Raw genomic sequence first — 19661 nt, 5'->3', positions numbered from 1 at the left:
TCCCAATCTACTCACTATCACGAATGATGATGATGAAATGATGAGGACAATACAAAAACCCAGTCCCCGGGCAGCGAAAATCCCCAACCCGCCCGGGAATCGAACCCGAGACCCTGTGATCCACAGGCAGCAATGCTAGCCACTTGACCATGAGTTGCGGCCAAAAAGGTGATACAGAGTGTATGTAGGAACTGCCATAGTGTGGTGCTATCACATTAAGCTCATTTGGAGGTTGTCACAGAAGTATACTACCGAAATGTCCTGAAGAGATTACGGGCGGGTTTCAAGACGAAGCACCATACAAAGCTGTCCAAGGGGGGTGTTTGTGCTCCATGACATGGCCCTAGCGTATTCTCCACAGAACAGTATCACAAAATGGTTCAAATTGCTCTGAGCACTATGGGACTTAACTTCTGAGGTCATCAGTCCCCTAGAACGTAGAACTACTTAAAACGTAACTAACCTAAGGACATCACAGACATCCATCCCCGAGGCAGGATTCGAACCTGCGAGCGTAGCGGTCGCGCGGTTGCAGACTGTAGCGCCTAGAACCGCTCGGCCACCCCGGCCGGCACAGTATCACACAAGCGACGCCTTTTGGCCATCATTCACCTGACACGGCAACCAGTGACTTCCTCCTCTTGCTTCGGGTGAAGAAACCATTGCATGGCAAGCATTTTCAGAACGACGACGAGATTATTTTCGAGGTGGAACGTTTCCTGAACAGCCAAAACACAGACTTCTACAATCAAGGTCTCCGCCAAGTTATCCGTCGTTGAAATTTCTGGCACTGAAGGCCTAAAATATAGAGGATTAACACCTCTGCCAAATTTGAGAGTCACACCTTGAGGTCTCTTTCCCCAAGGTCATAAAGGTTTTTAACGATTCCTAGCCGCAGAGCGATCAAGTCAAGGAGCAAGACAGGGGAAGATGCAAACTATAACAGACTCTGGATGCAGCAGGTGTGCTGAACAGAAAGATGTGTGCTTACATCCTGAAGCGGGACGTAATTCTGGAAACGTCGTGTAGTTTATTTAACGCGGCTGGAGTACGTAGAACGTTACACGGGAGGCTGTCAGGTGTGCCGGGCGGTGGCAGCGGTGAGCGGCTCCGGTGTGTCCGGGGCGGGTAGGCGTGTGGCGGCGGCAGGGCGAGGGCGGGGTCACGCGGGGAAAGCCGCGGCTATCTGCCGGCCCCATCTGCGGCGGACGCCACGCCTGCTCAGCAGCCAGCAGGCGGCAGGCGGCAGCCGAGCCGCCGACAAGCGGTACTCGGCTCAGCAACGGCAGTGAGGGAAGCGTGCTGAACACCGGCACGTTTCATTACGATCACTGTGACACCAGTCGCGTCTATTACATGCACGTCGGGCGCTAATACCGTCTAACTACGGGTCTAATTTTGAATAACTGCCTCCATTCGGTGAGGAGGAAGAGTCCACAAGTTTCTTCAGGTACGCTGCGTCCTGCTGAAACTAATCTTTTGACGCTTAGATCCCGCGGTAGACTTACAAAATTGCGAGGATCTTGATTGCTATATTTCATCCACTATTCCAAATAGCCCAATACCTTTTCTGTGGACTTAAGATGTAATTGGAACACGTGAGGCAATACTGACCCAACGACTTACCTTAGAAGAAAGATTAAGGAAAGTCAAAACTACGTTTCTAGCATTTGTAGACTTAGAGAAAGCTTTTGACAATGTTGATTGGAATACTCTCTTTCAAATTCTAAAGGTAGCAGGGGTAAAATACAGAGAGCGAAAGGCTATTTACAATTTGTACAGAAAGCGGTTGGCAGTTATAAGAGTTGAGGGACATGACAGGGAAGCAGTGATTGGGAAGGGAGTGAGACATCATTGTATTCTCTCCCCGATGCTATTCAATCTGTATATTGAGCAAGCAGTGAAGGAAACAAAAGAAAAATTCGGAGTAGGTATTAAAATCCATGGAGAAGAAATAAAAACTTTGAGATTCGCCGATGACATTGTAATTCAGTCAGAGACAGCAAAGGACTTGCAAGAGCAGTTGAAAGGAATGGACAGTGTCTTGAAAGGAGGACGTAAGATGAACATCAGCAAAGGCACAACGAGGATAATGGAATGTAATCGAATTAAGTCGGGTGGTGCTGAGGGAATCAGATTAGGAAATGAGACACTTAAAGTAGTAAAGGAGTTTTGCTATTTGGGGAGCAAAATAACTAATGATAGTCGAAGTAGAGAGGATATAAAATGGAGACTGGCAATGACAAGGAAAGCGTTACTGAAGAAGAAAAATTTGTTAACATCGAATATAGATGTAAATGTCAGGAAGTCGTTTCTGAAAGTATTTGTATGGAGTATAGCCATGTATGGAAGTCAAACGTGGACGATAAATAGCTTAGACAAGAAGAGAATAGAAGCTTTCGAAATGTGGTGCAACAGAAGAATGCTGAAGATTAGATGAGTAGATCACATAACTAATGAGGAGGTATTGAATAGAATTGGGGAGAAGAGGAGCTTGTGGCACAACTTGACTAGAAGAAGGGATCGGTTGTTAGGACATGTTCTGAGGCATCAAGGGATCACCAATTTAGTATTGGAGGGCAGCGTGGAGGGTAAAAATCGTAGAGGGAGACCAAGAGACGAATACACTAGGCGAATTCAGAAGGATGTAGGTTGCAGTACGTACTGGGAGATGAAGAAGCTTGCACAGGATAGAGTAGCATGGAGAGCTGCATCAAACCTGTCTCAGGACTGAAGACAACAACAACAACAACAACAACAACAACAATAATTTAGCGAGACAGTCGAAATGCGATAGGGTAGCCAAGTGTTCGTCAAGCCAGGAGCATTGGTGTACAGCCTTGTGAACACGGCTATTAACTCTGGAAGACTTGAGTGTCACAGGGTACCCACCGTGAAAATCTACAAGATGGACAACGCTTCTTCACCGAGAATATTTGTTTCAACGCCGTGGTTCATGTTCACTGTAACCTGAATTAGTCGGCCAAAATCATGGTACGGCCTGAACAACACATTCTGCACACTGCGGATTAGACGCTTTATTTGCCTGTCGTTGCACTCGACGCGTGGCACCATGTGAGAATGTGCTAAAAGGCGATTGGTTTGACTCCACGGCACAGTTCGTATCAACCAGTTTTCAGTTTATCTCTTGTTTGTCTCATTGAAGACGAGCAGCTTACGTAGTGCTGTGAACAACAGCCGCTTGCGAGGTTCCTAGTGTCCATTGTTATGTTGCTTCCATCGTAATGTTCGGTCGGAAAAAGTCTGAGACGAACCTGCATTTCCTGACAGCGGCTGTTCCTTTCGAGTATGAACCGACTGTCATTCACAATGCAAGTGAGCACGTCTCCGGTTCCTGTCGATGATCTTTTCACTAACACAATTCTTACGCCGTATTACATGGCTATGAGTGGTACCCCATTCCTTGTACACACGTTGGATAGTTGGCGTTGATACATCAACAAATCTGGCAGCTCATGGGCAAGTCCATACACGATAGTTCCTTCCTGCCATTCTGTCAAGTATCAAAGCTGACCCCATTTCATTGCGCTGACTGCATATAAACGACTGATATACACCCACACTACTTAAATGACGCTGCTTATCTCAGCGGTGGAGACTGGCATGCCCATCTAGTACAAGTTCTACACCATCCAGAACGCCATGCGCTCTTTTAAGATGAGGAATAACATTTTTAACTGAGATGCATTGGCCGTATCTTTATCTGTATATACACTACTGGTCATTAAAATTGCTACACCAAGAAGAAATGCAGATGACAAGCGGGTACTCATTGGACTAGAACTGACATGTGATTACATTTTCACGCAATTTGGTTGCATAGATCCTGAGAAATCAGTACCCAGAACAACCACCTCTGGCCGTAATAACGGCTGTAACACGCCTGGGCATTGAGTCAAACAGAGCTTGGATGGCGTGTACAGGAACAGCTGCCCATCTAGCTTCAACACGATAGCACAGTTCATCAAGAGTAGTGACTGGCGTATTGTGACGAGCCAGTTGCTCGGCCACCATTGAACAGACGTTTTCAATTGGTGAGAGATCTGGAGAATGTGCTGGCCAGGGCAGCAGTCGAACGTTTTTTGTATCCAGAAAGGCCCGTACAGGACCTGCAACATGCGGCCGTGCTTTATCGTGCTGAAATGTAGGGTTTCGCAGGGATCGAATGAAGGGTAGAGCCACGGGTCTTAACACATCTGAAATGTAACGTCCACTGTTCAAAGTGCCGTCAATGCGAACAAGAGGTGGCCGAGACGTGTAAACAATGGCACCCCATACCATCACGCCGGGTGATACGCCAGTATGGCGATGACGAATACACGTTTCCAATGTGTGTTCACCGCGATGTCGCCAAACGCGGATGCGACCATCATGATGCTGTAAACAGAACCTGGATTCATCCGAAAAAATGACGTTTTGCCATTCGTGCACCCAGGTTCGTCGTTGAGTACACCATCGCAGGGGCGCCTGTCTGTGATGCAGCGTCAAGGGTAACCGCGAACAATGGTCTCCGAGGTGATAGTCCATGCTGCTGCAAACGTCGTCCAATTGTTGCAGATGGTTGTTTTCTGGCAAACATCCCCATCTGTCGACTCAGGGATCGAGACGTGACTGCACGATCCGTTACAGCCTTGCGGATAAGATGCCTGTCATCTCGACTGCTAGTGATACGAGGCCGTTGGGATCCAGCACGGCGTTCGGTATCACCCTCCTGAACCCACCGATTCCATATTCTGCTAACAGTCATTGGATCTCGACCAACGCGAGCAGCGATGTCGCGATACGATAAACCGCAATCGCGATAGGCTACAATCCGACCTTTATCAAAGTCGGAAACGTGATGGTACGCATTTCTCCTCCTTACACGAGGTATCACAACAACGCTTCACCAGGCAACGCCGGTCAACTGCTGTTTGTGTATGAGGAATCGGTTGGAAACTATCCTCATGTCAGCACGTTGTAGGTGTCGCCACCGGCGCCAACCTTGTGTGAATGCTCTGAAAAGCTAATCATTTGCATATCACAGCATCTTCTTCGCGTCGGTCAAATTTCACGTATGTAGCACGTTATCTTCGTGGTGTAGCAATTTTAATGGCCAGTAGTGTACAATTTCCCCACACTTCAATATTTTTTTTATGAGTAAAGGAAGTACTTAGAATGAGCTATTATCGAGAGCGTATAGGTACGTGAAACCGCAAGGCGAAACTTCTTGTCTACGATCGAGTAGCTCCTCCAAATAGACTGTTCAGGCCGAAATGCGGCGATTGCGATATTAATGTGCTTATCAGGGTAGGAGCCGCCTGATGCAGCCAGAAAGGGACGTTGCTGTTTCCACTGCACTTGGCGGCCATGCGCGGTTGGCAATGGGTGCTCGACAGGCCGTGACGTCACACCACGCTGCAACAACTCTCACACTTTTTACGTCCGCTAAATCTACGCCTAATAGCTAACTCCACTCTGACCCAGGCGCTAAAATAAACACGAGCTGAACCTTTAACGTCGGAGGAGGAGGAGGAGGAGGAGGAGGACAGAAAAAAAAGACGTGTGAATGTCGCTGTGTGGGCGGGTTCGTCGATGCGAGCATCCGTCTGCTATTACTCCGGGGCCTTGAGAGAGTGGGTGACGCATACGCCACTAACACAAGTGGCATGGTTGGTTGCTGCTGATAGCCAGCAAACTGTGTGGTCATCTGTTTCATCCAGTGGAGGTCGCAATTTTCTCACACTCCAATAGCCTCATCCATTCACTTTCTGGTTTTTCTTGAGCACCAATGAAAAAGTAACTTCTAGAGATAAAACATTCTATGTTATCACGACGACAACGAAAGATGAAAAATTTCACTGGAATGACCAAAGGCATATCCTAAACTCGAGATGAAAGCCGTTTCCGAGTGAGTCATTTTATAAAATAGTGATCACGTTCAATTGCTACTGCAAAATTTTCGTTCTACTCTTTAAATAAAGCTTTCATTTCATGATGTGCAATACAAGATGTGATGGATGGAGAGTTTATTACAGGACGTATAAAAAATACTTGGGGTGAATTTCTTGAGACCAAAAAGAAATAAATTCTTTTACTCCCTACGGCGTACCTTTACGCAAAATGAAAGACTTTCTGGGAATATGGTCTAACACCACAATAAAATGTAAAAGCAACAGCAGACATCACTTTTGTGTTCACCGTTCTCTTAAACTCTAAAGTAACGCATGTCCTGTAGCTCCTGTAAGTCACACTTGCTTGATGCCCGCTGCTCAGACAGGTACGTCTATGCTTAAATGTGATCCAGACTCTACGTTAATTTGTATGTTTCATCACAAGTCAATAGGCAAGTCCTTTTCTTGAGACAGAAGCTGACATTTTTTTTTTATTTTTAATTACATACACGGCCATGTCTACAGTCTGGAGAACAATGACAAGTGCGTGGCAGAGCGCATTTTTTATTATATATTTACATAAGCTTCTTAGCGGCTGACTCACTGAACAAACGAAGGAAGAGTGTTCGCACGCTTGCGCGCGAGTCTTTATTAGCCTAATTTCATATTCACAATGTCTACAATATCAGTGAGTGTGGTGCCGACGAATATGCACAATATCTGTACTTATGATCATCTGAGTACGTTTCTTATGTGGTACTGAGAATCAGTGCTGCAATATCAAAGTTTTCTCCAGGACCTCTGCGACACTCAGAGAGCTACGAAGTCAATCGAGAGACGGCATAGCCCTTCTTTGTGTAGGTTCAATAACCCGAAACGCTTCATAACATCCATTGTGGGCAGTGAAAGCTTAATTTTTACGACCATTCTACGTAGAGCAGACGTGCGTAAATACGTCTACATGTGAACTACAAATGATCTCACGTGATGTCTGGCGGAGGGTACTTTGTGCAACATTGCCAGTAACCTCTTCCTCTGTTCCACTCGCGAATCGTGCGCTCGAAGAACAATTTAACACATGCAAGGGAAAACGAGCTAACCCTCAAATGTAAAACCTTAGAGGTAAGTGTGCCTATCGTCTGCTGAGTACGGAAACTAACAAAATTAACATTGGCCCCACCCCCAAGTGATATTTAGGGGTTAGACCAATGTCAGTTTTGATAGTTCTCGTATCCAGCAACGGAAGGTACCACTTATCTCTAAGCTTTTACATTTGAGGGTTCTCTCGTTTTCCTGCGCATGTGTTTAATTCTTTATAGTACGATATTGCAGTGCCTGTGTTACTCCGAATTACGATGCACTGCGGCGACTACAGCCATGATGAAATACTGAAATACACGAAATGCATTCGCAGTTACTAATACGGACAACCATAATGGAAAGACAATAGTGAAAATTTGTGCCAGACCGGAACTCAAACCCGGAGTTCCCGCTTATAGCGAACTGTCGCTTACCATTAGGCTATATTCGAAAGAACATGCCTTCGCACTCCAGTACCGTATTTGACTTATTTATCCGCCTACACATGGCAAGCAATTTTCACATAAGATGGTTCTCCTGTAGGTGAATATGCATAGTGTACGAGTACAGGAGCACTGAAAGACCTGAGTCGAAACAAGGCCCCGGGAATAGACAACATTCCATTAGAATTACTGACGGCCTTGGGAGAGCCAGTTATGACAAAAGTCTACCATCTGGTGAACAAGATGTATGACACAGGCGAAATACCCTCAGACTTCAAGAAGAATATAATAATTCCAATCCCAAAGAAAGCAGGCGTTGACAGATGTGAAAATTGCCGAACTATCAGTTTAATAAGTCACAGCTGCAAATACTAACGCGAATTCTTTACAGACGAATAGAAAAACTAGTAGAAGCTGACCTCGGGGAAGATAAGTTTGCATTCCGTAGAAATATTGGAACACGTGAGACAATACAGACTCTACGACTTATCTTAGAAGAAAGATTAAGGAACGGAAAACCCACATTTCTAGCATTTGTAGACTTAGAGAAAGCTTTTAACAATGTTGACTGGAATACTCTCTTTCAAATTCTGAAGGTGGCAGGCGCAAAATACAGGGAGCGAAAGGCTATTTACAATTTGTACAGAAACCAGATAGCAGTTGTAAGAGTCGAGGGCCATGAAATGGAAGCAGTGGTTGGGAAGGGAGTGAGACAGGGTTGTAGCCTCTCCCCGATGTTATTCAATCCGTATATTGAGGAAGCAGTAAAGGAAACAAAAGAAAAATTCGGAGAAGGTATTAAAATCCACGGAGAAGAAATAAAAACGTTGAGGTTTGCCGATAACATTGCAATTCTGTCAGAGACAGCAAAGGACCTGGAAGAGCAGTTGAACGGAATGGACTGTGTCTTGAAAGGAGGATATAAGATGAACATCAACAAAAGCAAAATGAGGATAATGGAATGTAGTCGAATTAAGTCGGGTGATGCTAAGGAAATTAGATTAGGAAATGAGACACTTAAGGTAGTAAAGGAGTTTTGCTATATGGGAAGCAAAATAACTGATGATGATCGAAGTAGAGATGATATAAAATGTAGACGGGCAATGACAAGCAAAGCGTTTCTGAAGAAGAGAAATTTGTTAACATTGAGTATAGATTTAAATGTCAGGAAGTCGTTTCTGAAAGTATTTGTATGGAGTGTAGCCATGTATGGAAGTGAAACTTGGACGATAAATAGCTTAGACAAGTAGAGAATAGAAGCTTTCGAAATGTGGTGCTACAGAAGAATGCTGAAGATTAGATGAGTAGATCACATAACTAATGAGGAGGTATTGAATAGAATTGGGGAGAAGAGAAATTTGTGGCACAACTTGACAAGAAGAAGGGAACGGTTGTTAGGACATGTTCTGAGGCATCAAGGGATCACCAATTTACCATTGGAGAGCAGCGTGGAGGGTAAAAATCGTAGAGGGAGACCAAGAGATGAATACACTAAGCAGATTCACAAGGATGTAGGTTGCAGTAAGTACTGGGAGATGAAGAAGCTTGCACAGGATAGAGTAGCATTGAGAGCTGCATCAAACCAGTCTCTGGACTGAAGACTACAACAACACAAAAACAGCCGGCCGGTGTGGCCGTGTGGTTCTAGGCGCTTCCCTCTGGAACCGCGTAACTGCTACGGTCGCAGGTTCGAATCCTGCCTCGGGCATGGATGTGTGGGATGTCCTTAGGTTAGTTAGGTTTAAGTAGTTCTAAGTTCTAGGGGACTGATGACCTCAGAAGTTAAGTCCTATAGTGCTCAGAGCCATTTGAACCAACACAACAACAACAAACGAGTACAGGCTGTAGGCACATGGTTGACGACATAAGGAAGCTGGGTCTGGCAGTGTGTGGTGCTCTGATAGCCGAATGGCTGGGCGACCGCTCGCGATAAGCGCGAAACAGGGTTCGAGTCCTCGTCCGCTACAAATTTTCGGTTGTTCATATTCGCAACTGCAAATACACACTGAAGCACCAAAGAAACTGGTGAAGACATATGTATTCAAATAAAGAGAAATGTAAACAGGCAGAACACGGCGCTGCGGGCGAGAATGCGTATATAAGACAAGTGTGTGACGCAGTTGTCAGATCGGTTACTGCTGCTACAATGGCAAGTTATCAAGACTTAAGAGAGCGATGAGACACAGCATCTACGAGGTAGCAATGAACTGGGCATTTTTCCGTACGACTATTTCACGAGTGTACCGTAAATATCAGGACTCTGGTGAAACATAAAATCTCCGACATCGCTGCGGCCGGAAAAAGATCCTGCAAGAACGGGACCAACGACGGCTGCAGAGAATCGTTCGACGTGACATAAATCTACTCTTCAGCAAATTACTGCAGATTTCAATGCGGGGCCATGAACAATTGTCAGCGTGCGAACCACTCAACAAAACATCATCGATATGGGCTTTCGGAGCCAAAAGCCCACTCGTGTACCCTTGATGACTGCACGACACAAAGCTTTACGACTCGCCTGGGCCCGTCAACTCAGACATTAGACGTTTGATGACTGGAAACATGTTGCCTGATCGGGCGAGTCTCGTTTCAGATTGTATCGAGCGGATCGACGCGTACGGGTGTGGAAACAACCTCATGAATCCATGGACCTGCATGTAAGCAGGGGACTGTTCAACCTGGTGGAGGCTCTGTAATGGTGCAGGGCGTGACCAGCTGGTGTGATCTGATACGTCTAGATACGACTCTGACAGGTGACACGTAAGGACTGTGTCTGATCCCCTGTATCCATTCATGTCCAGTATGCATTCCGATTGACTTGGCCAATGCGACACCCCACACGTCCAGAATTACTACAGAATGTCTCTAGGAACACACTTCTGAGTTTAAACTCTTCCGCTGGCCACCGAACTCCCCAAACATCAAAATTAGTGAGCATACCTGGGTTGCCTTGGGCAACGTGCTGTTCAGAAGAGATCTCTACCCCCTCTTATCCTTTCGGAGCTATGAACAGCGCTGCAGGATTCATAGTGTCAATTCCTTCCAGCACTACTTCAGACGTTAGTCGAGTTCATGCCACGTTGTGTTGTGGCACTTCTGTGTGCTCGCGGGGCCCCTACACGATATTAGGCAGCTGTACCAGTTTCTTTGGCTCTTCGAATGTGTTGTTGTTGTTGTCGTCTTCAGACCTGAGACTGGTTTGATGCAGCTCTCCATGCTACTCTATCTTGTGCAAGCTTCTTCATCTCCCAGTACTTACTGCAACCTACATCCTTGTGAATCTGCTTAGTGTATTCATCTCTTGGTCTCCCTCTACGATTTTGCTCCTCAAATAGCAAAACTTCTTTACTACTTTAAGTGTCTCATTTCCTGATCTAATTCCCTCAGCATCACCCGATTTAATTAGATTACATTCCATTATCCTCGTTTTGGTTTTGTTGATGTTCATCTTATATCCTCCTTTCAAGACATTGTCCATTCCGTTCAACTGCTCTTCCAAGTCCTTTGCTGTCTCTGACAGAACTACAATGTCATCGGCGAACCTCAAAGTTTTTATTTCTTCTCCATGGATTTTAATACCTACTGGTTCAAATGGCTCTGAGCAGTGTGGGACTTAACATCTACGGTCATCCGTCCCCTAGAACTTAGAACTACTTAAACCTAACTAACCTAAGGACATCACACAACACCCAGTCATCACGAGGCAGAGAAAATTCCTGACCCCGCCTTGAATCGAACCCGGGAACCCGGGCGCGGGAAGCGAGAACGCTACCGCACGACCACGAGCTGCGGACATTTTAATACCTTCTCCGAACTCTTCAAATGTATATTTCGTGTAATTTTTGACAGGGCTTCCTGTGAACTACAACGCCGGACGAATTAGGGACAGTACGGCAGTAATGAAGCGGTTTGCCGGGAATGGAGAAGGGGCCTGGCCGAGGTAACGGGCAGAGCAGTGAGCGTCCGCCCAGTGGCTGGCGGGATAGAAATGTGGCTGAGCCGGCGAGCGCTGGCCGGGGCGAGGCCGGCACGACCGCGACCCCTGGCCGCGGACACGCCCAGCGCCTCTCTCCAGCCACCGACCCTCCCGGCAACACCTCACTCAGAGGCTGGCTGCTCTCTCTGCGCTAGCCACCTCTTTCCTGGTACATCTCCACAACACTGCGTGCCAAGGACTGGCGGTTGCGTCGTTGAACAAACAGTACTTCGTAATGATTTTCCAGATTTGTGTCAGTTGACGCACTTGACTCGGCGCACCTGCTGTTACTGCGATATTCTAAGATTTAAAGTTCCTTACAAGGAGAATGAAACTGAAGCCAAGAATATCGTGTAACTCAAAAAAAGATTCAAATAAGTTACAGGAATGTTGCCCGCTAACGCCGCCGATATTTAAACAGCAGTACACGTTGCTCTGAGGGTCACTCCAAAAGAAATGCACACTATTTTTGTAAAAATACAGTGCCGGCCGAAGTGGCCGTGCGGTTAAAGGCGCTGCAGTCTGGAACCGCAAGACCGCTACGGTCGCAGGTTCGAATCCTGCCTCGGGCGTGGATGTTTGTGATGTCCTTAGGTTAGTTAGGTTTAACTAGTTCTAAGTTCTAGGGGACTAATGACCTCAGCAGTTGAGTCCCATAGTGCTCAGAGCCATCTGAACCATTTTTTAAAAATACAGTTTTCATTCTGCATGTGAAAGTTTTACAGTGTGTAGATACATCCTTCCCGCTTGTTTTCAAACTTAGTTCAACCTGCTCCCGTGAATGGCGCCGTCGCAGCATGTCTTCAAGATGGCTGCTACACTTGATGTTCGTCAGAAGCAACGTGCTGTAATAGAATTCCTGTGCTGTGAAAACGAGACAGTGGGAAACATCCACAAGAGATTGAAAAAGGTGTATGGAGATGCTGCTGTCGATCGCAGTACAGTAAGTCGGTGGGCAAGCAGATTACGTGATGAAAGCGGGCACGGCAATATTGAGGATTGTCCTCACAGCGGCAGGCCTCGTACTGCACACACTCCAGACAATGTGCAGAGTGTTAACGAATTGGTGACTGCTGACAGGCACATCACAGTGAACGAATTGTCACGCTACGTTGGGATAGGGGGAAGGAAGTGTTTGCAGAATACTGAAAGTGTTGGCGTTAAAAAAGGTTTGTGCCAGGTGGGTTCCCAGGATGTTGACAGTGGCTCACAAAGAAACGAGAAAAACTACAAAAAGCACTGAAACACCCGCCTTACAGTCCAGACCTGGCTCCATGTGACTATGATCTCTTCGTGGAACAAGGTTTGAAGATGACTCCCTTGTGCACGCTGCCCGGTTGGTCCAGAATTTTACGGTGCGGGTTATATAGGCGCTGGTTCCGAAATGGCGTAAGACCAGTTGAGAGGGATGGAAATTATGTGGAGAAATGAAAATATTGTTCCTAAAGGATGTATCTACACACAGTAAGACTTTCAAACATGTAGAATAAAAGATGGGTTTAAAAAAAATAGTGCGCATTTCTTTTGGAGTGACCCTCGTATTTTGAAGGCAAAACTGCAGCAAGTAAGCACCGTGACACACACACACACACACACACACACACACACACACACACACACACACACACAGAGAGAGAGAGAGAGAGTAAACACTAGCGCCCATCACAAACCGAAGAAACAACGAAAAAACATACGAAACGTTGTCTCGGAACTTTGCAGAAAATCCAAAGTGGTTCTGTCGTATGTAAAGTATAATAGCGGCTAGACAAAATCAATGCCTTCTCTACCTGACAGCAATGGAAATAGTGTCAATGACAGTGCTGCTAAGACAGAGTTACTGAACACAGCCTTCCGAATTTCCTTCACCAAAGAAGACGAAGTAAATATTCCAAAACTGGAATCAAATGGTTCAAATGGCTCTGAGCACTATGGGACTCAACTGCTGTGGTCATAAGTCCCCTAGAACTTAGAACTACTTAAACCTAACTAACGTAAGGACAGCACACAACACCCAGCCATCACGAGGCAGAGAAAATCCCTGACCCCGCCGGGAATCGAACCCGGGAACCCGGGCGTGGGAAGCGAGAACGCTACCGCACGACCACGAGATGCGGGCAAAACTGGAATCAAGAACGTGAGTAACTTAGAAGTAGATATCCTCGGAGTAGTGAGGCAGCTTAAATTACTTAATAAAATCAAGTCTTTCGGTCCAGACAGTACACAAATTAGGTTCCTTCCAGAGTATGCTGATGCGATAGCTCCATACTTAACGATCATGCACAACCGCTCGATCAACGAAAGGTCCGTACCCACAGCCTGGAAAGTTGCACAGGTCGCACCAAAATTCAAGAAAGGTACTAGGAGTAATCCGCTAAATTACGAGCCCATATCATTAACGTCGATATGCAGCAGGATTCTGGAACATATATTGTGTTCGAACATTATGAATTACTCCAAGAAAACGGTCAACATGGGTTTAAAAAACATCGTTCTTGTGAAACACAACTAGCTCTTTACTGTCATGAAAAATGGTTCAAAAACTAAACAGACTGCTCACACCACGCTTGTCCGCCCTACTCTGGAGTACTGCTGTGCGGTGTTGGATCCGCATCAGGTGGGACTGACGGATGACATCGAAAAAGTACAAAGAAGGGCAGCTCGTTTTGTATTATCGCGACATAGGGGAGATAGTGTCACAGACATGATACGTGAACTGGAGTGGCAATTGTTAAAACAAATGAGTTTTTCGTTGCGGCGGGATCGTTTCATGAAATTTCATTCAACAGTTTTCTCCTCCGATTGCGAAAAAATTCTGTTGGCACCCACCTACATAGGGAGAAATGATCATCGAAATGAAATAAGAGAAATCAGGGCTCGCACAGAAAAATTTAAGTGCTGGTTTTTCCCGCGCGCCGTTCGAGAGTGGAACAGTAGAGAGACAGCTTGAAGGTGGTTAATTGAACCATCTGACAGGCACTTAATTGTGAACACCGGAGTAATCACGTAGATGTAGATCTATCATTCCTCCAAAATTCAAACTTCCCGCCAGTTCTTAGGATAAGGTGGCAGTCCGATGACTTAGGTTAGTGGAGGTAGCCCAAGTGACTTTCATTTCCCGCCATTTTCTTAGGTTAGTGGAGATAGTCGAATTGACCTATCTTTCCCCCTGATCAACATATCAAGGAAGGAACGACACCCATCCTTTTCCACCTCCATCGTGAAACAAACATTCGGTTGGACTGAATTCAGGTGTTCTAAATGTCCTGAAATTCTCATTGCCATGAGATCAAAAACAAAAGTCTCGTCTGCGTATCTGAAAAACACGCAGGTTTCACAGCAGCAGACTCCGAAACCTGCATTTTTTTTTCTTCAGATACGTAGGCGACGACGTCATCCAGATGAATTCCCTTAAGTTACTTGAACATTCTGTATGGCGTGAGAAACTAAGGTCTCACAAGGTAGAAAATACTTAACTTCAGCGCAACTGCAGAAGAATGAAACACACCGTAACGGGAGCGTCGGAAGTTTCTGGAGGCTGTCTGAGCACGATTTTCTTGTCTACAGTGAGGTTCCAACGTCAGAAATTCATGAAGATACGCAGAGGATCGACGACTGATTCTGTGGCTGGCCGCTTTCAGTCACTCTCAAAAACAAATATCCATTCCCATACGCTACTTTAAAGTTAAATTATTTCTTCTACAGTGAAAGACTCGTTTTCTGAAACTCTTCCCCATTAATTCATCCATTTTACTTGTCGTTGAGGTCCGTGGCTGTGGACTATGGTATTTTAAGAAATACAGCAAACAGGCACTTTTCAAGTATTTTTGCATCCCATTGTTTTTATATCGGGCTTTCACCAATCTTCAATTGGCGCAATACATATTTGAATCTTCAGCAAATTGTTAAAACATGGACAGCAGTTTGGATGCGGCAGCTGTTCTGTGCAAGATTAACAATTCTGTTTGGCTACTACACTTCCCTAGTTGTATATTTACAACGTATTACTGGTTAGGTATACATATTTCCTACTGTATTTTACACAAAATCAGTGCAGTGTCCGCCATGTTTGGGACTGACATCTTTGTTTACGTCAGAGAATTATAGCTGTGATCGGAGGTCTATTTAATTACAGGATCTGAAATTACTGTTTCTGTTTTAAGCTTCTGCACGACTACAAAGAAAAAAATTGAAACTGTTAAAAATGTAATATTTATTCTTTTATACAAAATGTATTACATAATTTTTATAATATTCAGTATAGCCTTTTTTTAGTCATACAGAAAGATTAAACTAGAAATGTTACTTTCAAACCGTGTAAGTAAAATGTAACTTTGACCATAGATATAATTTTCTGATATAAAGAAAGATGTCAGTCGCAAACAAGGCGGATACTGCGCTGTTTTTGTGCAAGATAAAAGTTAAAAAGTGTTTGTGTCTCATCTACCAACGCGCAAATCGGAACAACAAGCGGAGTAGAAAGTAATAACACATCGTAAAAATACAACTCGCTAAGTGTAGTAGCTAAACAGAATTGTTAATTTTGCAAGGACCATCGGCAGCAAAGAAACTGCTGTCCATGTTTTAACGATGTAGTTGCTGAAGATTCAAATATATATTACGCCAAATGAAAATGGGTGATAGCCCGAAACGCGTATCGGGATACAAATATACATAAAAGTGTCTAGTTGCTGTATTTCTTAAAATACTATTGTCTCCATTTCCATCAACCGAAACATTAACTCAAGAACAGCTTTTCGAACACGGAAAGATACGAAACAAGAAATAGCAATGTAGAATTCCTGCTCGCACTTTCTGCATTTATGCGGCAAATTGACTCAGTAAGCTACGCAGTATTGTTTCTTCAATTAATTAAGCCTTCATACTCCATCGCTAATAATCTTATGGAGACCTACCTCATTTGAAAATGAGGGACAAAATCGACTGAGACTACGTAGAATAAATCATACACGTTTTCGTATTATGACCTTTAGGAAAATTGAAGTCTATAGTTACATGTCTCATGTTATTTTTCTTTGTTCCCATCTAGCCGAATAACCAACCCAAGACATCTTCGGCTGGAAAATGCATCATTTTATAGATTCAGTCTTATCTAGTACACTTCTTTACCTGTGAATTTTTCTTAGTATGAATCTCCAACCTCGCTTTGGCGCGCGAGTCAAGATTAAGCAGAAATCATCCTCCCTGGTTTGAGTTGTGCTGCCGTTTGATAGCACACATGAGAAATCCAAGCTTGAGCATTGCACTGGAAATTGTATGCCTCTACCAGTCTCCCCATAACCTCTAAACAATACCTTCCGACGTCCTTGAATCCCGGTAGTGTCATAAGAACTCCTTTGGACAAATTAAAACAGCCCAGAAACTCTTGTAAGGACAGTCGAAGAGAAATGGCAACATATCTGAAGTCAACTAGGTCTGCTTGGCTCGCAGGAATTCCATCCATCCATTTAAGCAGATGCTTCACACTGACGTAGCTTAAGGACACCCTTTCGTCGATGGCCACCAACGGTCCACAGCATGCTTGAGACCCAAAATTATGCCGCATCCCCTGCTGTATCTCACACAACGTTTAATGTGCGTAATATCAATTCCCTAGTTAAAATTCGGACTGAGTTACGAAGTGCTTTTCGGATACTTATCTCTCATCCCTACAGAGTAAGGCCTATATCCTCATTTCTGATATGGAGTAATTCTTTCGGGGAGACTGGAGCGGGCTGCAGTCAGGTTCACAGAAACTAAGGAGGAACTTTAAGGAGCAGCAGCAGATCGGGTTTCTAAAGTCACCAGTACTTTACTTTCCAATAATTCCATCCAGTAATACAACTTCCGGTCGTCACTACTCTGCTATCCTCAAAGAAAGAGTGCCGTAGGTAATGACATGTACGATGGGGTCCTGTATTCTTGTGCTTCTTTTACCCATTATTTTAATATGTACCGATTACGCAGAAAGACTTGTCACTCGACGTACAGATGCGTCAGAAGTCGTTCGCCTCACTTCGTGACTAGAACTGTTGACACGCCCAACGCTTGCGGTATAGCAGCAAGTAGCCTTTGCCCCGTATTTCAGATTCAGGGAAGTTTCTCAAGGCACTTAGCTGCGTGACCCCAAGTGCGTCTGGGAACAGAGTCGGTACACTATACAGAATTCTAACGCCGGCGAAAGTGGAAGTAGTTTCCTCGAGACAGCTAGTATCGAGGTTAACCCAAGTGAGAGCTCCGCGCAGTGCCATGTGAGATGCGATAGGGACATAGGCGAAGGTGTGCAGTTTCCCTGGGCACGTCCGTGCAGCGAGCCTTGTAGGGAGAGGTCGGCCGTTCGCTGCTGATTTACGGGGCAGCATCCCGGCACCAGCCAGCGGCCACACACTGCCAGCATGCTAACTCCTCTGTACCCGTATTCGTGGTGTTTGGACGTGGACTTCATCCTGTTGTTCCCAGAAGCCAACCATATAGAACTGTTGGGTCCTTCCCTCCTCGTAAGTCACCTGCACCAACTTCCCTGTCATAAGCGGGTGCTATCCCTTACGCGAAAGGAACCTAATGTCGTATACAAACAACGTATGATTTGTGCTCGCGTAAGGTTTTTTTTTTTTTTTTTTTTTTTGTAGATACAGGGTTCGACAAAAGTAAAATGTTATTTGAAGAATCCAGAGAATTTTTCACCAATTTTATACATAATGTTCAACAGAAGTCAAACGGAAAACTTAGGGAATTACAAAACAAGAACTTCGACTTGCAAACTTGGAAACATTGAGGGACAGTTGCAGTAGATTACTTTCACTGTGGTTAAATATGCAACGTAAAATTCGCAAGAAATCGTGACTGGCATAAGGCTACATTCTACTGGATCTCGAAATTACCTGCAAGTACTCCTATAGACTATGTGGAGAATGTTTATCGATGATATCGTTCTGAAACTTCACCTCCGATTTCGGTGGCAAAAGACACCGCCGGTTAGCTCTGTGTAAGGACGGGAGAGCGTAGTACACATTTGCTGTGAAGAATATTGTTAAGACCACGTCAGTTCGATACCTGTGGGTGGATCCAACGATTCTCTATCGTAACTGCACTGCATTATTACCCTTTATATTTGACGAAGAATGCTTTATTACTCCGTTTTTGACGGCTCACTCGTTTGCAATATTAGAGTCTGCAAACCCTATTCTTTGTTTTGCATTCTCTGATAGTAACATTGAAGTCTTATCTTGACTTTACGACTTGATACACGGTTTTATCGAACAGCGGTTTATGAAATCGCTAAGTTTAATCTGCTTAGCACTGATCTTGTGAAGCTTTTATTTATTATATGTTAAATAATATACCGAAATCTATGGGCACTGCACTTAACTCGCCATAACGCAGTACAAACCGACCTGGTAGTACCAATTACGAATCCTGATACTGCAAGGAATTTACTGCAACAAAATACGTGCGGAAAGGGGAGTAGTCATTGTGGTGTATCACTCATAAAGTTGAAACTTTAGAAAGAGAGCATACAGCAGTACGCTATTGGTGGTCTGGGAAATAAGAACGGGTTTCAAGCTATCCTTTTCTCTCGCACATCTGCTCGCGTAAGACGACTCAGTCTGTGCTCACTTTGTCATCTTTTGAACTACAAAGATAAAATTCCACTGTCTGTACGTTGCAACAACGGGATTCCTCCAACAGGATCTTCGCAGGGAGACAGGGTAGCACTTAACGTCTCGTCAACGCGCTTAGAAACAGACCGCGACTGACTGTGGGGAGTAGTCAGCCACTGCCTGATTGGGAGGACCACCTCGCGTCTAGACTGAAGCGCCCCAGCGAAAATTAGTCGTAGAAGTATTTTGTAAGTATTCTGTTTCGTACACGAACTGTAGTTTCCCAGCATCATATTAATGTATCGAGATATGCCAATTACTTTGTCTACATATGAGTGAGCCTATGACTTCATAACCCCACTCACTCTGACTGCCTGGTTTGTGTACGAAATGACTTAACTGAAGTTTTGGTCTACACGAAGTGTAGTGAAGCCCTATTACATTTCCCTTTCTTCAAACATTTCTATATGTCGTTATAATGAGTTACAAATTCCAATTAACAGTAAATAATTAAAATACACTATCTGTTCAAAAGTATCCGGACACCCTAAAGTAATGTGGAATTTACCACTAGATGTCACGAGAGAGGAACCTTCAATATAAATGGAGACGGGGAGTATTGTCTTACCAGTTGAGTAGCAGTTAACAGCAGAATGTGAAGGTCAGATCT

The 19661-nt window shown here is 44.7% G+C and overlaps 1 protein-coding gene across 2 annotated transcripts in view; it reads right to left on the bottom strand.

Annotated features, from left to right (window-relative positions):
• Positions 1-19661, bottom strand: part of LOC126251601 (fringe glycosyltransferase) — a 658326-nt gene that overhangs the window by 67823 nt on the left and 570842 nt on the right. The window lies entirely within an intron of this gene.

This window comes from Schistocerca nitens, chromosome 1 (assembly GCF_023898315.1).
Source record: "Schistocerca nitens isolate TAMUIC-IGC-003100 chromosome 1, iqSchNite1.1, whole genome shotgun sequence".
NCBI classification, from domain to species: domain Eukaryota; kingdom Metazoa; phylum Arthropoda; class Insecta; order Orthoptera; family Acrididae; genus Schistocerca; species Schistocerca nitens.
This window is presented reverse-complemented; position numbering and strand designations above follow the sequence as displayed.